This window comes from Phyllobates terribilis, unplaced genomic scaffold, assembly GCF_046119375.1.
Source record: "Phyllobates terribilis strain yellow unplaced genomic scaffold, ASM4611937v1 Scaffold_404__1_contigs__length_1715579, whole genome shotgun sequence".
NCBI lineage: Eukaryota > Metazoa > Chordata > Amphibia > Anura > Dendrobatidae > Phyllobates > Phyllobates terribilis.
This window is the reverse complement of record NW_027363164.1, coordinates 718,354-732,747: the sequence shown is the minus strand read 5'-3', so window position 1 is coordinate 732,747 and position 14,394 is coordinate 718,354. Positions and strand designations below refer to the sequence as shown.

Sequence of the window (14,394 nt, the reverse complement as noted above, 5' to 3'; positions counted from 1 at the left end):
GGTTGATTAGTCTGTGGCATTCTGTTAAACTGTTGCTTATGGCGGTCTCTGTGAGCTTCTCAGCGACATTCAGCCAGCCAGGTATCCTGCCTGCAGTAGATGGAATGTGGCAATGGAACGCTGGCTGCGCGTGTCATAATAGGCTCTGAGCCTTTATATACCTGTGCACAGCAGCAGCCACCTTCAGTCTGCTGCTGGACAGCCAGCAGCAGCAGCAGCAGGAGAGGTATGTAATCAGGAGCCCTCCTGCTAAGGGTAGACAGCTGCTCGTTCCACCCCACCCCCCGCCTTAATTGGTTCTCCTCCCTTCCAACGGTGTTGAGGCGGGTGGGAACAGCAGGGGGTGAAGGTGCTGTGTTTAAAGAGGTGGAGTTATGCAGATCTAAAACGCGTGGATTGCAGCAGCAGCAAGCCGAAAAGTGCAGGCATGTAAGGGATCTAGAGGTTGACAACATGTCTTCTTAACGGGAGTCCAGGAGCTCATCTTCACAAATGGACTTTTCAGGATCCTTGGGTGGCTCCGTAGTTTGAAACCAATTCTGGTTATCGCTTCTCGGCCTTTTGGCTAAGATCAAGTGTAGTATCTGTTCTTATCAGTTTAATATCTGATACGTCCCCTATCTGGGGACCATATATTAAATGGATTTTTAGAACAGGGAGATGGAAAAAGAGCTTGCTCTGTCCACTCCAGGCATTGACCTGGTATTGCAGTTGTAGCACGCTGAGGATTCGGCTGCTACAGGGGTATTGCACCTCAACCCAGAGGTGTGATATTCCACTCCCGGATAAGGATGGAGAGTGGAACTGAGCTCGGTAGGCTGCATGCACTACACACATCCCATTTCCGAGGAACAGGCCGACGGTACTCCCACTTAGAAATGTGCAGGTACGACCGAGTCTGTTCCTGGCTGGAGTGGGAGGGGGGTGGTACATCCCATGTAGTGTAGGGGCAGATAGGGGGAGCAGCCTGGGTAAAGATAGGAGCTCATTGGGTGCTGGTCACCTGAGCTCACACATAGAGGGTGTATATAAGGTGGGCACCAACTAAGATCAGGGTCAGATGCAGAGAACAAGTCAGTTGGAGACAGCAAGACAGCTGCAGAGGAGCAGACAGCAAGCAGAGAGGAAGTCAGCCTGCAGCAAGGGAGAAGAGAGACCCTGAGTGAGAGAGGAGCAGAGAAGGAGTACCCAGAGGGGAAAACAGAGAGGACCCAAGAACCCAAATTAAAGCACCGGGTGAGGAGTCGGCATCAGGGTACCGGAACCCAAGCTGGTGGGGGTAAAAACATTCCCCAGCCAGAGACCGGAGACCGTGGGCAGCGTCTGCCACGGTCACCCATCACATCCACCCCGAAGGCACACCACATGAAGGGTCAGGGAACCCAGGGCCAAGGGTGTCCCAACAGAAGGCCCGAGGGAGCTGGACCTAGGTGGATTACTGGTGGGGACGGCCAGAGAACGGGACAGAAAGAGAGCTCAGGGCCACGCTCCGGACTTGTTTGGGGGTTGGCTGGATCCAGGACCTGGTGGACGCAGCACGGCTCGGGTGGTCACTAGCAGCTGGAGTGACCAGTACAACATCTGCAGTAAGTAAACACCCTTAACTGCACAACCCGACTCTGTCTTCACTGCCGTCTGCACTACACCACCACAACCCCCATCCTCTGCGCCTGTCCCCTCTGAGGCTATACCCCTCCCGTTGGGGGTTATCCCACCAAGCTGCGCACCCACCATCAGCCTCAGCGGACCCTGCTGCAGCGGCGGCCACAGTGACCGCATCACAACGGGTGGCGTAGTCGACACCAAAGAACTCTTAATAACATCTGTAGGACTGCCACATAACACTGAGCTTGACGCCCTGGGCACGGGGCCGGGTCACAGCCGCTCGGAGACTACAACCCCCCATCTGATCCGGTGCCGGGTATTCCCCTCAAAAAGGAATATGTCCCAGGGGGCGCGTCAACTTTGGCGTAGTCAGCAGGATTACGTGCCCGCAACACCCGGGTACTGCGTGCCTGAAGAAAAGTGCAAGTTTACCTCAGAAAGAAGTCTCCTGCCGGTTCCGGAGGGTCCACGCCATCGGACCCCATCACAGGTCGTTTCCCGCCGATTGTCCGCCATTTCCAGCTTGTTCCCGCCATCTGCAGAGTTTCCCGCCACTGGGCGACGCTTCCCGCCAAATCCGAAGATTTCCCGCCTTAGAAGAGCAGCGGACGCCATTATGGGCGTGCCAAAGGAGGGCAAGAGGCCGCCTCCCATCGTGGGCCAGGACAGAAAATGGCGCCAAAAGTGGAAACCGCCCCCACCAACAGAGACTGTGATGCTGGAGGTGTCTGTCAGCGTGAAAGAACTCCCCCTGGAGCTGACAGTCACCGAGTTGCCCCGGGACCCCCCTCTAAGTGGGAGGAGACGAAAGAAAAGAACGAAGATGGGTGTCGCCTGGAGCAGTCTGGAGCGAGCGCACCCGGAGACAGGAAGCCTGGAGAGGAGCAGCAGAGAAGCTCACCCGGAGATGTCCAGAGAGCAGAGCAGCACCGGCCCGCTGGCCAGGAGCCTGCTGGAAGAAGAGCAGAGCAGCACCGACCCGTTGGTCAGGAGCCTGCTGGACACCACGACCCCACTAGGCCTAGTGGAGGTCCTTGCACAGCTCCCCCGAGACCGGGAGTGTGCACAGACTGCCCTGGAGGGCCTCGCACGGAGGATGGCCCGGGTACAGCGCGAGATATTGGCGGAATGGAGCCGGGAGATGGCCCAGCAAGCTGAAACCAAGACCCGGAGCACGCCAGCCGAGATGAGGAAGCAGACCGCCTCTGAGGATGGCGCGGGAGGACCAAAGGTCGGAGACGGCGCAGAGAAGGGAGCCGAACGCATGGAGGCAGGTAAAGGGGACGTCTATACCCCAAGCCGTGACACCGCTTACCTGCCCCAGCTCCCCGTCGCAGAGCCCGAAAGTCCCCCTGCTGTGCCCGAAAACGCCATGTCACCGACGCAGACTAGGCCCCAACCGGAAGCCGCCGCCGCGACCCCTGTGACGTCACACGCCTCGACCCCGAGCGTGACCAAGCAGGAAGTACCACCAGCCTGGTCGCAGGGCCTAGAATTCCCGGGCGCCGCATCACCAACAGTGCCCCCTACCTCCGCGGAGCCTCCGGCCTGGCCGCAAGGCCAGGTAGCCCAGGGCGCCGCCGTATTAACGGTGCCCTTCACCTTCCAGGTGCCCCAGGCCTGGCCGCAAGGCCTGGGCAACCCGGGCGCCACCACCACCGCGCCCGCACCCGCAAAACCAAGGGTGCCGCGTCTGGGAGAGGACTTGTTCAGCCAGCTCACATGGCCGGACGGGTCTGAAGTTACCACCAGCAAAAAGCAAAGAGCAGGAGGAAGACGCCGTTGAGTGCGGCAGAGCAGTAGCTGTAAATAGTTACCCAATCGGGGTATAAAGAAACTGAAACTGTTGCTACAAATATATAGTCCCCGTTGGGACCAGCTGAGTGAACTGTTTACCCGTTAACCCCTTAATCCCACAGGCTGAGGACTGTGAGCAGCCATTCCCTTTCCCTCCTTACCTGGCCGAGGACTGAGAGCGGCCATATCCCCTGTATATAGTTGCGCGTCCTAAAGCGCCCCCTACCGGTTTTATAGGAAAACCAGTTTTTCTAAGAGACTGTCGCACTTTTCCCGGACACACGTTGCACAGTGTCCGGAGGAGGAACCTGAAACAAGAGACGACGAGAATGTTTATATGAAAAATTTTATATATATAATGTTTTATATGTTTTATTATGTTTATATGAAAATTTTGTATGTTTTGGTGTTTTGTCCTTACAGCCCGAGGACGTGCTGTGATTTACCAGGGGGGAATGTAGCACCCTGAGGATTCGGCTGCTACAGGGGTATTGCACCTCAACCCAGAGGTGTGATATTCCACTCCCGGATAAGGATGGAGAGTGGAACTGAGCTCGGTAGGCTGCATGCACTACACACATCCCATTTCCGAGGAACAGGCCGACGGTACTCCCACTTAGAAATGTGCAGGTACGACCGAGTCTGTTCCTGGCTGGAGTGGGAGGGGGGTGGTACATCCCATGTAGTGTAGGGGCAGATAGGGGGAGCAGCCTGGGTAAAGATAGGAGCTCATTGGGTGCTGGTCACCTGAGCTCACACATAGAGGGTGTATATAAGGTGGGCACCAACTAAGATCAGGGTCAGATGCAGAGAACAAGTCAGTTGGAGACAGCAAGACAGCTGCAGAGGAGCAGACAGCAAGCAGAGAGGAAGTCAGCCTGCAGCAAGGGAGAAGAGAGACCCTGAGTGAGAGAGGAGCAGAGAAGGAGTACCCAGAGGGGAAAACAGAGAGGACCCAAGAACCCAAATTAAAGCACCGGGTGAGGAGTCGGCATCAGGGTACCGGAACCCAAGCTGGTGGGGGTAAAAACATTCCCCAGCCAGAGACCGGAGACCGTGGGCAGCGTCTGCCACGGTCACCCATCACATCCACCCCGAAGGCACACCACATGAAGGGTCAGGGAACCCAGGGCCAAGGGTGTCCCAACAGAAGGCCCGAGGGAGCTGGACCTAGGTGGATTACTGGTGGGGACGGCCAGAGAACGGGACAGAAAGAGAGCTCAGGGCCACGCTCCGGACTTGTTTGGGGGTTGGCTGGATCCAGGACCTGGTGGACGCAGCACGGCTCGGGTGGTCACTAGCAGCTGGAGTGACCAGTACAACATCTGCAGTAAGTAAACACCCTTAACTGCACAACCCGACTCTGTCTTCACTGCCGTCTGCACTACACCACCACAACCCCCATCCTCTGCGCCTGTCCCCTCTGAGGCTATACCCCTCCCGTTGGGGGTTATCCCACCAAGCTGCGCACCCACCATCAGCCTCAGCGGACCCTGCTGCAGCGGCGGCCACAGTGACCGCATCACAACGGGTGGCGTAGTCGACACCAAAGAACTCTTAATAACATCTGTAGGACTGCCACATAACACTGAGCTTGACGCCCTGGGCACGGGGCCGGGTCACAGCCGCTCGGAGACTACAACCCCCCATCTGATCCGGTGCCGGGTATTCCCCTCAAAAAGGAATATGTCCCAGGGGGCGCGTCACAGTATCTCCAGGACCGGTGCACCCCTTCTTTAATGCAGTTTCTAAAATCAGAAAGAATTGAATTCAATGTTTTTTGTTCATTTTGCTTGTTTGTCGGATTTTGGGATGGACTCTTTGGCTTTGCTTTTCTTCTCCTCATTGGATTTTTCATGTTCAAAGTTGCAGAAGCCAGATTACAAGCTCATTTTGGTTCAACTTCAGCAACTGTGCATTGCATTGCCATGTAATGTGATGCAATGCTATCTTTCTAGCTCTCCCTTTTTACTTCCTTTTGGATAAACAGACATATTAGGCAAGCATTTTGGAGCTTTCACCTAAATAACTACAGGTGGTGAGATAAGCTGCACAATATAATTGACCTTTCAGTATATTGTTGCACACACACCATCTATTTAGCAAATGCCCTTGTTATCAACAGCAGCCTTTTAAACTCACCTGAGCTAACAGGTATGTGCGCTGGTTACTCTGCTGCGCTTAAAATTTCTTTTTTGGTTTGCTACAATGCCTTTTCTGAAACGTTGTCTCCTTCTGCTGGAACACTGACTTCTTTCATTTAATGCCTGCAGACTATAAAAGAGAACCCAACCCAAAAAGTTTGGTTGATTAGTCTGTGGCATTCTGTTAAACTGTTGCTTATGGCGGTCTCTGTGAGCTTCTCAGCGACATTCAGCCAGCCAGGTATCCTGCCTGCAGTAGATGGAATGTGGCAATGGAACGCTGGCTGCGCGTGTCATAATAGGCTCTGAGCCTTTATATACCTGTGCACAGCAGCAGCCACCGTCAGTCTGCTGCTGGACAGCCAGCAGCAGCAGCAGCAGGAGAGGTATGTAATCAGGAGCACTCCTGCTAAGGGTAGACAGCTGCTCGTTCCACCCCACCCCCCGCCTTAATTGGTTCTCCTCCCTTCCAACGGTGTTGAGGCGGGTGGGAACAGCAGGGGGTGAAGGTGCTGTGTTTAAAGAGGTGGAGTTATGCAGATCTAAAACGCGTGGATTGCAGCAGCAGCAAGCCGAAAAGTGCAGGCATGTAAGGGATCTAGAGGTTGACAACATGTCTTCTTAACGGGAGTCCAGGAGCTCATCTCCACAAATGGACTTTTCAGGATCCTTGGGTGGCTCCGTAGTTTGAAACCAATTCTGGTTATCGCTTCTCGGCCTTTTGGCTAAGACCAAGTGTAGTATCTGTTCTTATCAGTTTAATATCTGATACGTCCCCTATCTGGGGACCATATATTAAATGGATTTTTAGAACAGGGAGATGGAAAAAGAGCTTGCTCTGTCCACTCCACGCATTGACCTGGTATTGCAGTATCTCCAGGACCGGTGCACCCCTTCTTTAATGCAGTTTCTAAAATCAGAAAGAATTGAATTCAATGTTTTTTGTTCATTTTGCTTGTTTGTCGGATTTTGGGATGGACTCTTTGGCTTTGCTTTTCTTCTCCTCATTGGATTTTTCATGTTCAAAGTTGCAGAAGCCAGATTACAAGCTCATTTTGGTTCAACTTCAGCAACTGTGCATTGCATTGCCATGTAATGTGATGCAATGCTATCTTTCTAGCTCTCCCTTTTTACTTCCTTTTGGATAAACAGACATATTAGGCAAGCATTTTGGAGCTTTCACCTAAATAACTACAGGTGGTGAGATAAGCTGCACAATATAATTGACCTTTCAGTATATTGTTGCACACACACCATCTATTTAGCAAATGCCCTTGTTATCAACAGCAGCCTTTTAAACTCACCTGAGCTAACAGGTATGTGCGCTGGTTACTCTGCTGCGCTTAAAATTTCTTTTTTGGTTTGCTACAATGCCTTTTCTGAAACGTTGTCTCCTTCTGCTGGAACACTGACTTCTTTCATTTAATGCCTGCAGACTATAAAAGAGAACCCAACCCAAAAAGTTTGGTTGATTAGTCTGTGGCATTCTGTTAAACTGTTGCTTATGGCGGTCTCTGTGAGCTTCTCAGCGACATTCAGCCAGCCAGGTATCCTGCCTGCAGTAGATGGAATGTGGCAATGGAACGCTGGCTGCGCGTGTCATAATAGGCTCTGAGCCTTTATATACCTGTGCACAGCAGCAGCCACCTTCAGTCTGCTGCTGGACAGCCAGCAGCAGCAGCAGCAGGAGAGGTATGTAATCAGGAGCCCTCCTGCTAAGGGTAGACAGCTGCTCGTTCCACCCCACCCCCCGCCTTAATTGGTTCTCCTCCCTTCCAACGGTGTTGAGGCGGGTGGGAACAGCAGGGGGTGAAGGTGCTGTGTTTAAAGAGGTGGAGTTATGCAGATCTAAAACGCGTGGATTGCAGCAGCAGCAAGCCGAAAAGTGCAGGCATGTAAGGGATCTAGAGGTTGACAACATGTCTTCTTAACGGGAGTCCAGGAGCTCATCTCCACAAATGGACTTTTCAGGATCCTTGGGTGGCTCCGTAGTTTGAAACCAATTCTGGTTATCGCTTCTCGGCCTTTTGGCTAAGATCAAGTGTAGTATCTGTTCTTATCAGTTTAATATCTGATACGTCCCCTATCTGGGGACCATATATTAAATGGATTTTTAGAACAGGGAGATGGAAAAAGAGCTTGCTCTGTCCACTCCACGCATTGACCTGGTATTGCAGTATCTCCAGGACCGGTGCACCCCTTCTTTAATGCAGTTTCTAAAATCAGAAAGAATTGAATTCAATGTTTTTTGTTCATTTTGCTTGTTTGTCGGATTTTGGGATGGACTCTTTGGCTTTGCTTTTCTTCTCCTCATTGGATTTTTCATGTTCAAAGTTGCAGAAGCCAGATTACAAGCTCATTTTGGTTCAACTTCAGCAACTGTGCATTGCATTGCCATGTAATGTGATGCAATGCTATCTTTCTAGCTCTCCCTTTTTACTTCCTTTTGGATAAACAGACATATTAGGCAAGCATTTTGGAGCTTTCACCTAAATAACTACAGGTGGTGAGATAAGCTGCACAATATAATTGACCTTTCAGTATATTGTTGCACACACACCATCTATTTAGCAAATGCCCTTGTTATCAACAGCAGCCTTTTAAACTCACCTGAGCTAACAGGTATGTGCGCTGGTTACTCTGCTGCGCTTAAAATTTCTTTTTTGGTTTGCTACAATGCCTTTTCTGAAACGTTGTCTCCTTCTGCTGGAACACTGACTTCTTTCATTTAATGCCTGCAGACTATAAAAGAGAACCCAACCCAAAAAGTTTGGTTGATTAGTCTGTGGCATTCTGTTAAACTGTTGCTTATGGCGGTCTCTGTGAGCTTCTCAGCGACATTCAGCCAGCCAGGTATCCTGCCTGCAGTAGATGGAATGTGGCAATGGAACGCTGGCTGCGCGTGTCATAATAGGCTCTGAGCCTTTATATACCTGTGCACAGCAGCAGCCACCTTCAGTCTGCTGCTGGACAGCCAGCAGCAGCAGCAGCAGGAGAGGTATGTAATCAGGAGCCCTCCTGCTAAGGGTAGACAGCTGCTCGTTCCACCCCACCCCCCGCCTTAATTGGTTCTCCTCCCTTCCAACGGTGTTGAGGCGGGTGGGAACAGCAGGGGGTGAAGGTGCTGTGTTTAAAGAGGTGGAGTTATGCAGATCTAAAACGCGTGGATTGCAGCAGCAGCAAGCCGAAAAGTGCAGGCATGTAAGGGATCTAGAGGTTGACAACATGTCTTCTTAACGGGAGTCCAGGAGCTCATCTCCACAAATGGACTTTTCAGGATCCTTGGGTGGCTCCGTAGTTTGAAACCAATTCTGGTTATCGCTTCTCGGCCTTTTGGCTAAGATCAAGTGTAGTATCTGTTCTTATCAGTTTAATATCTGATACGTCCCCTATCTGGGGACCATATATTAAATGGATTTTTAGAACAGGGAGATGGAAAAAGAGCTTGCTCTGTCCACTCCACGCATTGACCTGGTATTGCAGTATCTCCAGGACCGGTGCACCCCTTCTTTAATGCAGTTTCTAAAATCAGAAAGAATTGAATTCAATGTTTTTTGTTCATTTTGCTTGTTTGTCGGATTTTGGGATGGACTCTTTGGCTTTGCTTTTCTTCTCCTCATTGGATTTTTCATGTTCAAAGTTGCAGAAGCCAGATTACAAGCTCATTTTGGTTCAACTTCAGCAACTGTGCATTGCATTGCCATGTAATGTGATGCAATGCTATCTTTCTAGCTCTCCCTTTTTACTTCCTTTTGGATAAACAGACATATTAGGCAAGCATTTTGGAGCTTTCACCTAAATAACTACAGGTGGTGAGATAAGCTGCACAATATAATTGACCTTTCAGTATATTGTTGCACACACACCATCTATTTAGCAAATGCCCTTGTTATCAACAGCAGCCTTTTAAACTCACCTGAGCTAACAGGTATGTGCGCTGGTTACTCTGCTGCGCTTAAAATTTCTTTTTTGGTTTGCTACAATGCCTTTTCTGAAACGTTGTCTCCTTCTGCTGGAACACTGACTTCTTTCATTTAATGCCTGCAGACTATAAAAGAGAACCCAACCCAAAAAGTTTGGTTGATTAGTCTGTGGCATTCTGTTAAACTGTTGCTTATGGCGGTCTCTGTGAGCTTCTCAGCGACATTCAGCCAGCCAGGTATCCTGCCTGCAGTAGATGGAATGTGGCAATGGAACGCTGGCTGCGCGTGTCATAATAGGCTCTGAGCCTTTATATACCTGTGCACAGCAGCAGCCACCTTCAGTCTGCTGCTGGACAGCCAGCAGCAGCAGCAGCAGGAGAGGTATGTAATCAGGAGCCCTCCTGCTAAGGGTAGACAGCTGCTCGTTCCACCCCACCCCCCGCCTTAATTGGTTCTCCTCCCTTCCAACGGTGTTGAGGCGGGTGGGAACAGCAGGGGGTGAAGGTGCTGTGTTTAAAGAGGTGGAGTTATGCAGATCTAAAACGCGTGGATTGCAGCAGCAGCAAGCCGAAAAGTGCAGGCATGTAAGGGATCTAGAGGTTGACAACATGTCTTCTTAACGGGAGTCCAGGAGCTCATCTCCACAAATGGACTTTTCAGGATCCTTGGGTGGCTCCGTAGTTTGAAACCAATTCTGGTTATCGCTTCTCGGCCTTTTGGCTAAGATCAAGTGTAGTATCTGTTCTTATCAGTTTAATATCTGATACGTCCCCTATCTGGGGACCATATATTAAATGGATTTTTAGAACAGGGAGATGGAAAAAGAGCTTGCTCTGTCCACTCCACGCATTGACCTGGTATTGCAGTATCTCCAGGACCGGTGCACCCCTTCTTTAATGCAGTTTCTAAAATCAGAAAGAATTGAATTCAATGTTTTTTGTTCATTTTGCTTGTTTGTCGGATTTTGGGATGGACTCTTTGGCTTTGCTTTTCTTCTCCTCATTGGATTTTTCATGTTCAAAGTTGCAGAAGCCAGATTACAAGCTCATTTTGGTTCAACTTCAGCAACTGTGCATTGCATTGCCATGTAATGTGATGCAATGCTATCTTTCTAGCTCTCCCTTTTTACTTCCTTTTGGATAAACAGACATATTAGGCAAGCATTTTGGAGCTTTCACCTAAATAACTACAGGTGGTGAGATAAGCTGCACAATATAATTGACCTTTCAGTATATTGTTGCACACACACCATCTATTTAGCAAATGCCCTTGTTATCAACAGCAGCCTTTTAAACTCACCTGAGCTAACAGGTATGTGCGCTGGTTACTCTGCTGCGCTTAAAATTTCTTTTTTGGTTTGCTACAATGCCTTTTCTGAAACGTTGTCTCCTTCTGCTGGAACACTGACTTCTTTCATTTAATGCCTGCAGACTATAAAAGAGAACCCAACCCAAAAAGTTTGGTTGATTAGTCTGTGGCATTCTGTTAAACTGTTGCTTATGGCGGTCTCTGTGAGCTTCTCAGCGACATTCAGCCAGCCAGGTATCCTGCCTGCAGTAGATGGAATGTGGCAATGGAACGCTGGCTGCGCGTGTCATAATAGGCTCTGAGCCTTTATATACCTGTGCACAGCAGCAGCCACCTTCAGTCTGCTGCTGGACAGCCAGCAGCAGCAGCAGCAGGAGAGGTATGTAATCAGGAGCCCTCCTGCTAAGGGTAGACAGCTGCTCGTTCCACCCCACCCCCCGCCTTAATTGGTTCTCCTCCCTTCCAACGGTGTTGAGGCGGGTGGGAACAGCAGGGGGTGAAGGTGCTGTGTTTAAAGAGGTGGAGTTATGCAGATCTAAAACGCGTGGATTGCAGCAGCAGCAAGCCGAAAAGTGCAGGCATGTAAGGGATCTAGAGGTTGACAACATGTCTTCTTAACGGGAGTCCAGGAGCTCATCTCCACAAATGGACTTTTCAGGATCCTTGGGTGGCTCCGTAGTTTGAAACCAATTCTGGTTATCGCTTCTCGGCCTTTTGGCTAAGATCAAGTGTAGTATCTGTTCTTATCAGTTTAATATCTGATACGTCCCCTATCTGGGGACCATATATTAAATGGATTTTTAGAACAGGGAGATGGAAAAAGAGCTTGCTCTGTCCACTCCACGCATTGACCTGGTATTGCAGTATCTCCAGGACCGGTGCACCCCTTCTTTAATGCAGTTTCTAAAATCAGAAAGAATTGAATTCAATGTTTTTTGTTCATTTTGCTTGTTTGTCGGATTTTGGGATGGACTCTTTGGCTTTGCTTTTCTTCTCCTCATTGGATTTTTCATGTTCAAAGTTGCAGAAGCCAGATTACAAGCTCATTTTGGTTCAACTTCAGCAACTGTGCATTGCATTGCCATGTAATGTGATGCAATGCTATCTTTCTAGCTCTCCCTTTTTACTTCCTTTTGGATAAACAGACATATTAGGCAAGCATTTTGGAGCTTTCACCTAAATAACTACAGGTGGTGAGATAAGCTGCACAATATAATTGACCTTTCAGTATATTGTTGCACACACACCATCTATTTAGCAAATGCCCTTGTTATCAACAGCAGCCTTTTAAACTCACCTGAGCTAACAGGTATGTGCGCTGGTTACTCTGCTGCGCTTAAAATTTCTTTTTTGGTTTGCTACAATGCCTTTTCTGAAACGTTGTCTCCTTCTGCTGGAACACTGACTTCTTTCATTTAATGCCTGCAGACTATAAAAGAGAACCCAACCCAAAAAGTTTGGTTGATTAGTCTGTGGCATTCTGTTAAACTGTTGCTTATGGCGGTCTCTGTGAGCTTCTCAGCGACATTCAGCCAGCCAGGTATCCTGCCTGCAGTAGATGGAATGTGGCAATGGAACGCTGGCTGCGCGTGTCATAATAGGCTCTGAGCCTTTATATACCTGTGCACAGCAGCAGCCACCTTCAGTCTGCTGCTGGACAGCCAGCAGCAGCAGCAGCAGGAGAGGTATTTAATCAGGAGCCCTCCTGCTAAGGGTAGACAGCTGCTCGTTCCACCCCACCCCCCGCCTTAATTGGTTCTCCTCCCTTCCAACGGTGTTGAGGCGGGTGGGAACAGCAGGGGGTGAAGGTGCTGTGTTTAAAGAGGTGGAGTTATGCAGATCTAAAATGCGTGGATTGCAGCAGCAGCAAGCCGAAAAGTGCAGGCATGTAAGGGATCTAGAGGTTGACAACATGTCTTCTTAACGGGAGTCCAGGAGCTCATCTCCACAAATGGACTTTTCAGGATCCTTGGGTGGCTCCGTAGTTTGAAACCAATTCTGGTTATCGCTTCTCGGCCTTTTGGCTAAGATCAAGTGTAGTATCTGTTCTTATCAGTTTAATATCTGATACGTCCCCTATCTGGGGACCATATATTAAATGGATTTTTAGAACAGGGAGATGGAAAAAGAGCTTGCTCTGTCCACTCCACGCATTGACCTGGTATTGCAGTATCTCCAGGACCGGTGCACCCCTTCTTTAATGCAGTTTCTAAAATCAGAAAGAATTGAATTCAATGTTTTTTGTTCATTTTGCTTGTTTGTCGGATTTTGGGATGGACTCTTTGGCTTTGCTTTTCTTCTCCTCATTGGATTTTTCATGTTCAAAGTTGCAGAAGCCAGATTACAAGCTCATTTTGGTTCAACTTCAGCAACTGTGCATTGCATTGCCATGTAATGTGATGCAATGCTATCTTTCTAGCTCTCCCTTTTTACTTCCTTTTGGATAAACAGACATATTAGGCAAGCATTTTGGAGCTTTCACCTAAATAACTACAGGTGGTGAGATAAGCTGCACAATATAATTGACCTTTCAGTATATTGTTGCACACACACCATCTATTTAGCAAATGCCCTTGTTATCAACAGCAGCCTTTTAAACTCACCTGAGCTAACAGGTATGTGTGCTGGTTACTCTGCTGCGCTTAAAATTTCTTTTTTGGTTTGCTACAATGCCTTTTCTGAAACGTTGTCTCCTTCTGCTGGAACACTGACTTCTTTCATTTAATGCCTGCAGACTATAAAAGAGAACCCAACCCAAAAAGTTTGGTTGATTAGTCTGTGGCATTCTGTTAAACTGTTGCTTATGGCGGTCTCTGTGAGCTTCTCAGCGACATTCAGCCAGCCAGGTATCCTGCCTGCAGTAGATGGAATGTGGCAATGGAACGCTGGCTGCGCGTGTCATAATAGGCTCTGAGCCTTTATATACCTGTGCACAGCAGCAGCCACCTTCAGTCTGCTGCTGGACAGCCAGCAGCAGCAGCAGCAGGAGAGGTATGTAATCAGGAGCCCTCCTGCTAAGGGTAGACAGCTGCTCGTTCCACCCCACCCCCCGCCTTAATTGGTTCTCCTCCCTTCCAACGGTGTTGAGGCGGGTGGGAACAGCAGGGGGTGAAGGTGCTGTGTTTAAAGAGGTGGAGTTATGCAGATCTAAAACGCGTGGATTGCAGCAGCAGCAAGCCGAAAAGTGCAGGCATGTAAGGGATCTAGAGGTTGACAACATGTCTTCTTAACGGGAGTCCAGGAGCTCATCTCCACAAATGGACTTTTCAGGATCCTTGGGTGGCTCCGTAGTTTGAAACCAATTCTGGTTATCGCTTCTCGGCCTTTTGGCTAAGATCAAGTGTAGTATCTGTTCTTATCAGTTTAATATCTGATACGTCCCCTATCTGGGGACCATATATTAAATGGATTTTTAGAACAGGGAGATGGAAAAAGAGCTTGCTCTGTCCACTCCACGCATTGACCTGGTATTGCAGTATCTCCAGGACCGGTGCACCCCTTCTTTAATGCAGTTTCTAAAATCAGAAAGAATTGAATTCAATGTTTTTTGTTCATTTTGCTTGTTTGTCGGATTTTGGGATGGACTCTTTGGCTTTGCTTTTCTTCTCCTCATTGGA

At 49.3% G+C, this 14,394-nt stretch overlaps 8 non-coding genes across 8 annotated transcripts; all 8 read left to right on the top strand.

Moving 5' to 3' along the window:
* Nucleotides 1-545: 545 nt before the first annotated feature.
* On the top strand, nt 546-735 carry LOC141225619 (U2 spliceosomal RNA). The gene has a single exon (XR_012292890.1). It is a non-coding gene; the product is annotated as a U2 spliceosomal RNA (small nuclear RNA).
* A 5,516-nt stretch (nt 736-6,251) lies between these two features.
* On the top strand, nt 6,252-6,442 carry LOC141225568 (U2 spliceosomal RNA). Its single transcript, XR_012292839.1, has one exon. It is a non-coding gene; the product is annotated as a U2 spliceosomal RNA (small nuclear RNA).
* Nucleotides 6,443-7,557: 1,115 nt separating this feature from the next.
* Nucleotides 7,558-7,748, top strand: LOC141225388 (U2 spliceosomal RNA). Its single transcript, XR_012292662.1, has one exon. It is a non-coding gene; the product is annotated as a U2 spliceosomal RNA (small nuclear RNA).
* A 1,115-nt stretch (nt 7,749-8,863) lies between these two features.
* Nucleotides 8,864-9,054, top strand: LOC141225387 (U2 spliceosomal RNA). The gene has a single exon (XR_012292661.1). It is a non-coding gene; the product is annotated as a U2 spliceosomal RNA (small nuclear RNA).
* Nucleotides 9,055-10,169: 1,115 nt separating this feature from the next.
* On the top strand, nt 10,170-10,360 carry LOC141225385 (U2 spliceosomal RNA). Its single transcript, XR_012292659.1, has one exon. It is a non-coding gene; the product is annotated as a U2 spliceosomal RNA (small nuclear RNA).
* Nucleotides 10,361-11,475: 1,115 nt separating this feature from the next.
* LOC141225384 (U2 spliceosomal RNA) lies at nt 11,476-11,666 on the top strand. The gene has a single exon (XR_012292658.1). It is a non-coding gene; the product is annotated as a U2 spliceosomal RNA (small nuclear RNA).
* A 1,115-nt stretch (nt 11,667-12,781) lies between these two features.
* Nucleotides 12,782-12,972, top strand: LOC141225383 (U2 spliceosomal RNA). The gene has a single exon (XR_012292657.1). It is a non-coding gene; the product is annotated as a U2 spliceosomal RNA (small nuclear RNA).
* Nucleotides 12,973-14,087: 1,115 nt separating this feature from the next.
* LOC141225382 (U2 spliceosomal RNA) lies at nt 14,088-14,278 on the top strand. Its single transcript, XR_012292656.1, has one exon. It is a non-coding gene; the product is annotated as a U2 spliceosomal RNA (small nuclear RNA).
* The last annotated feature ends 116 nt before the right edge of the window (nt 14,279-14,394 follow it).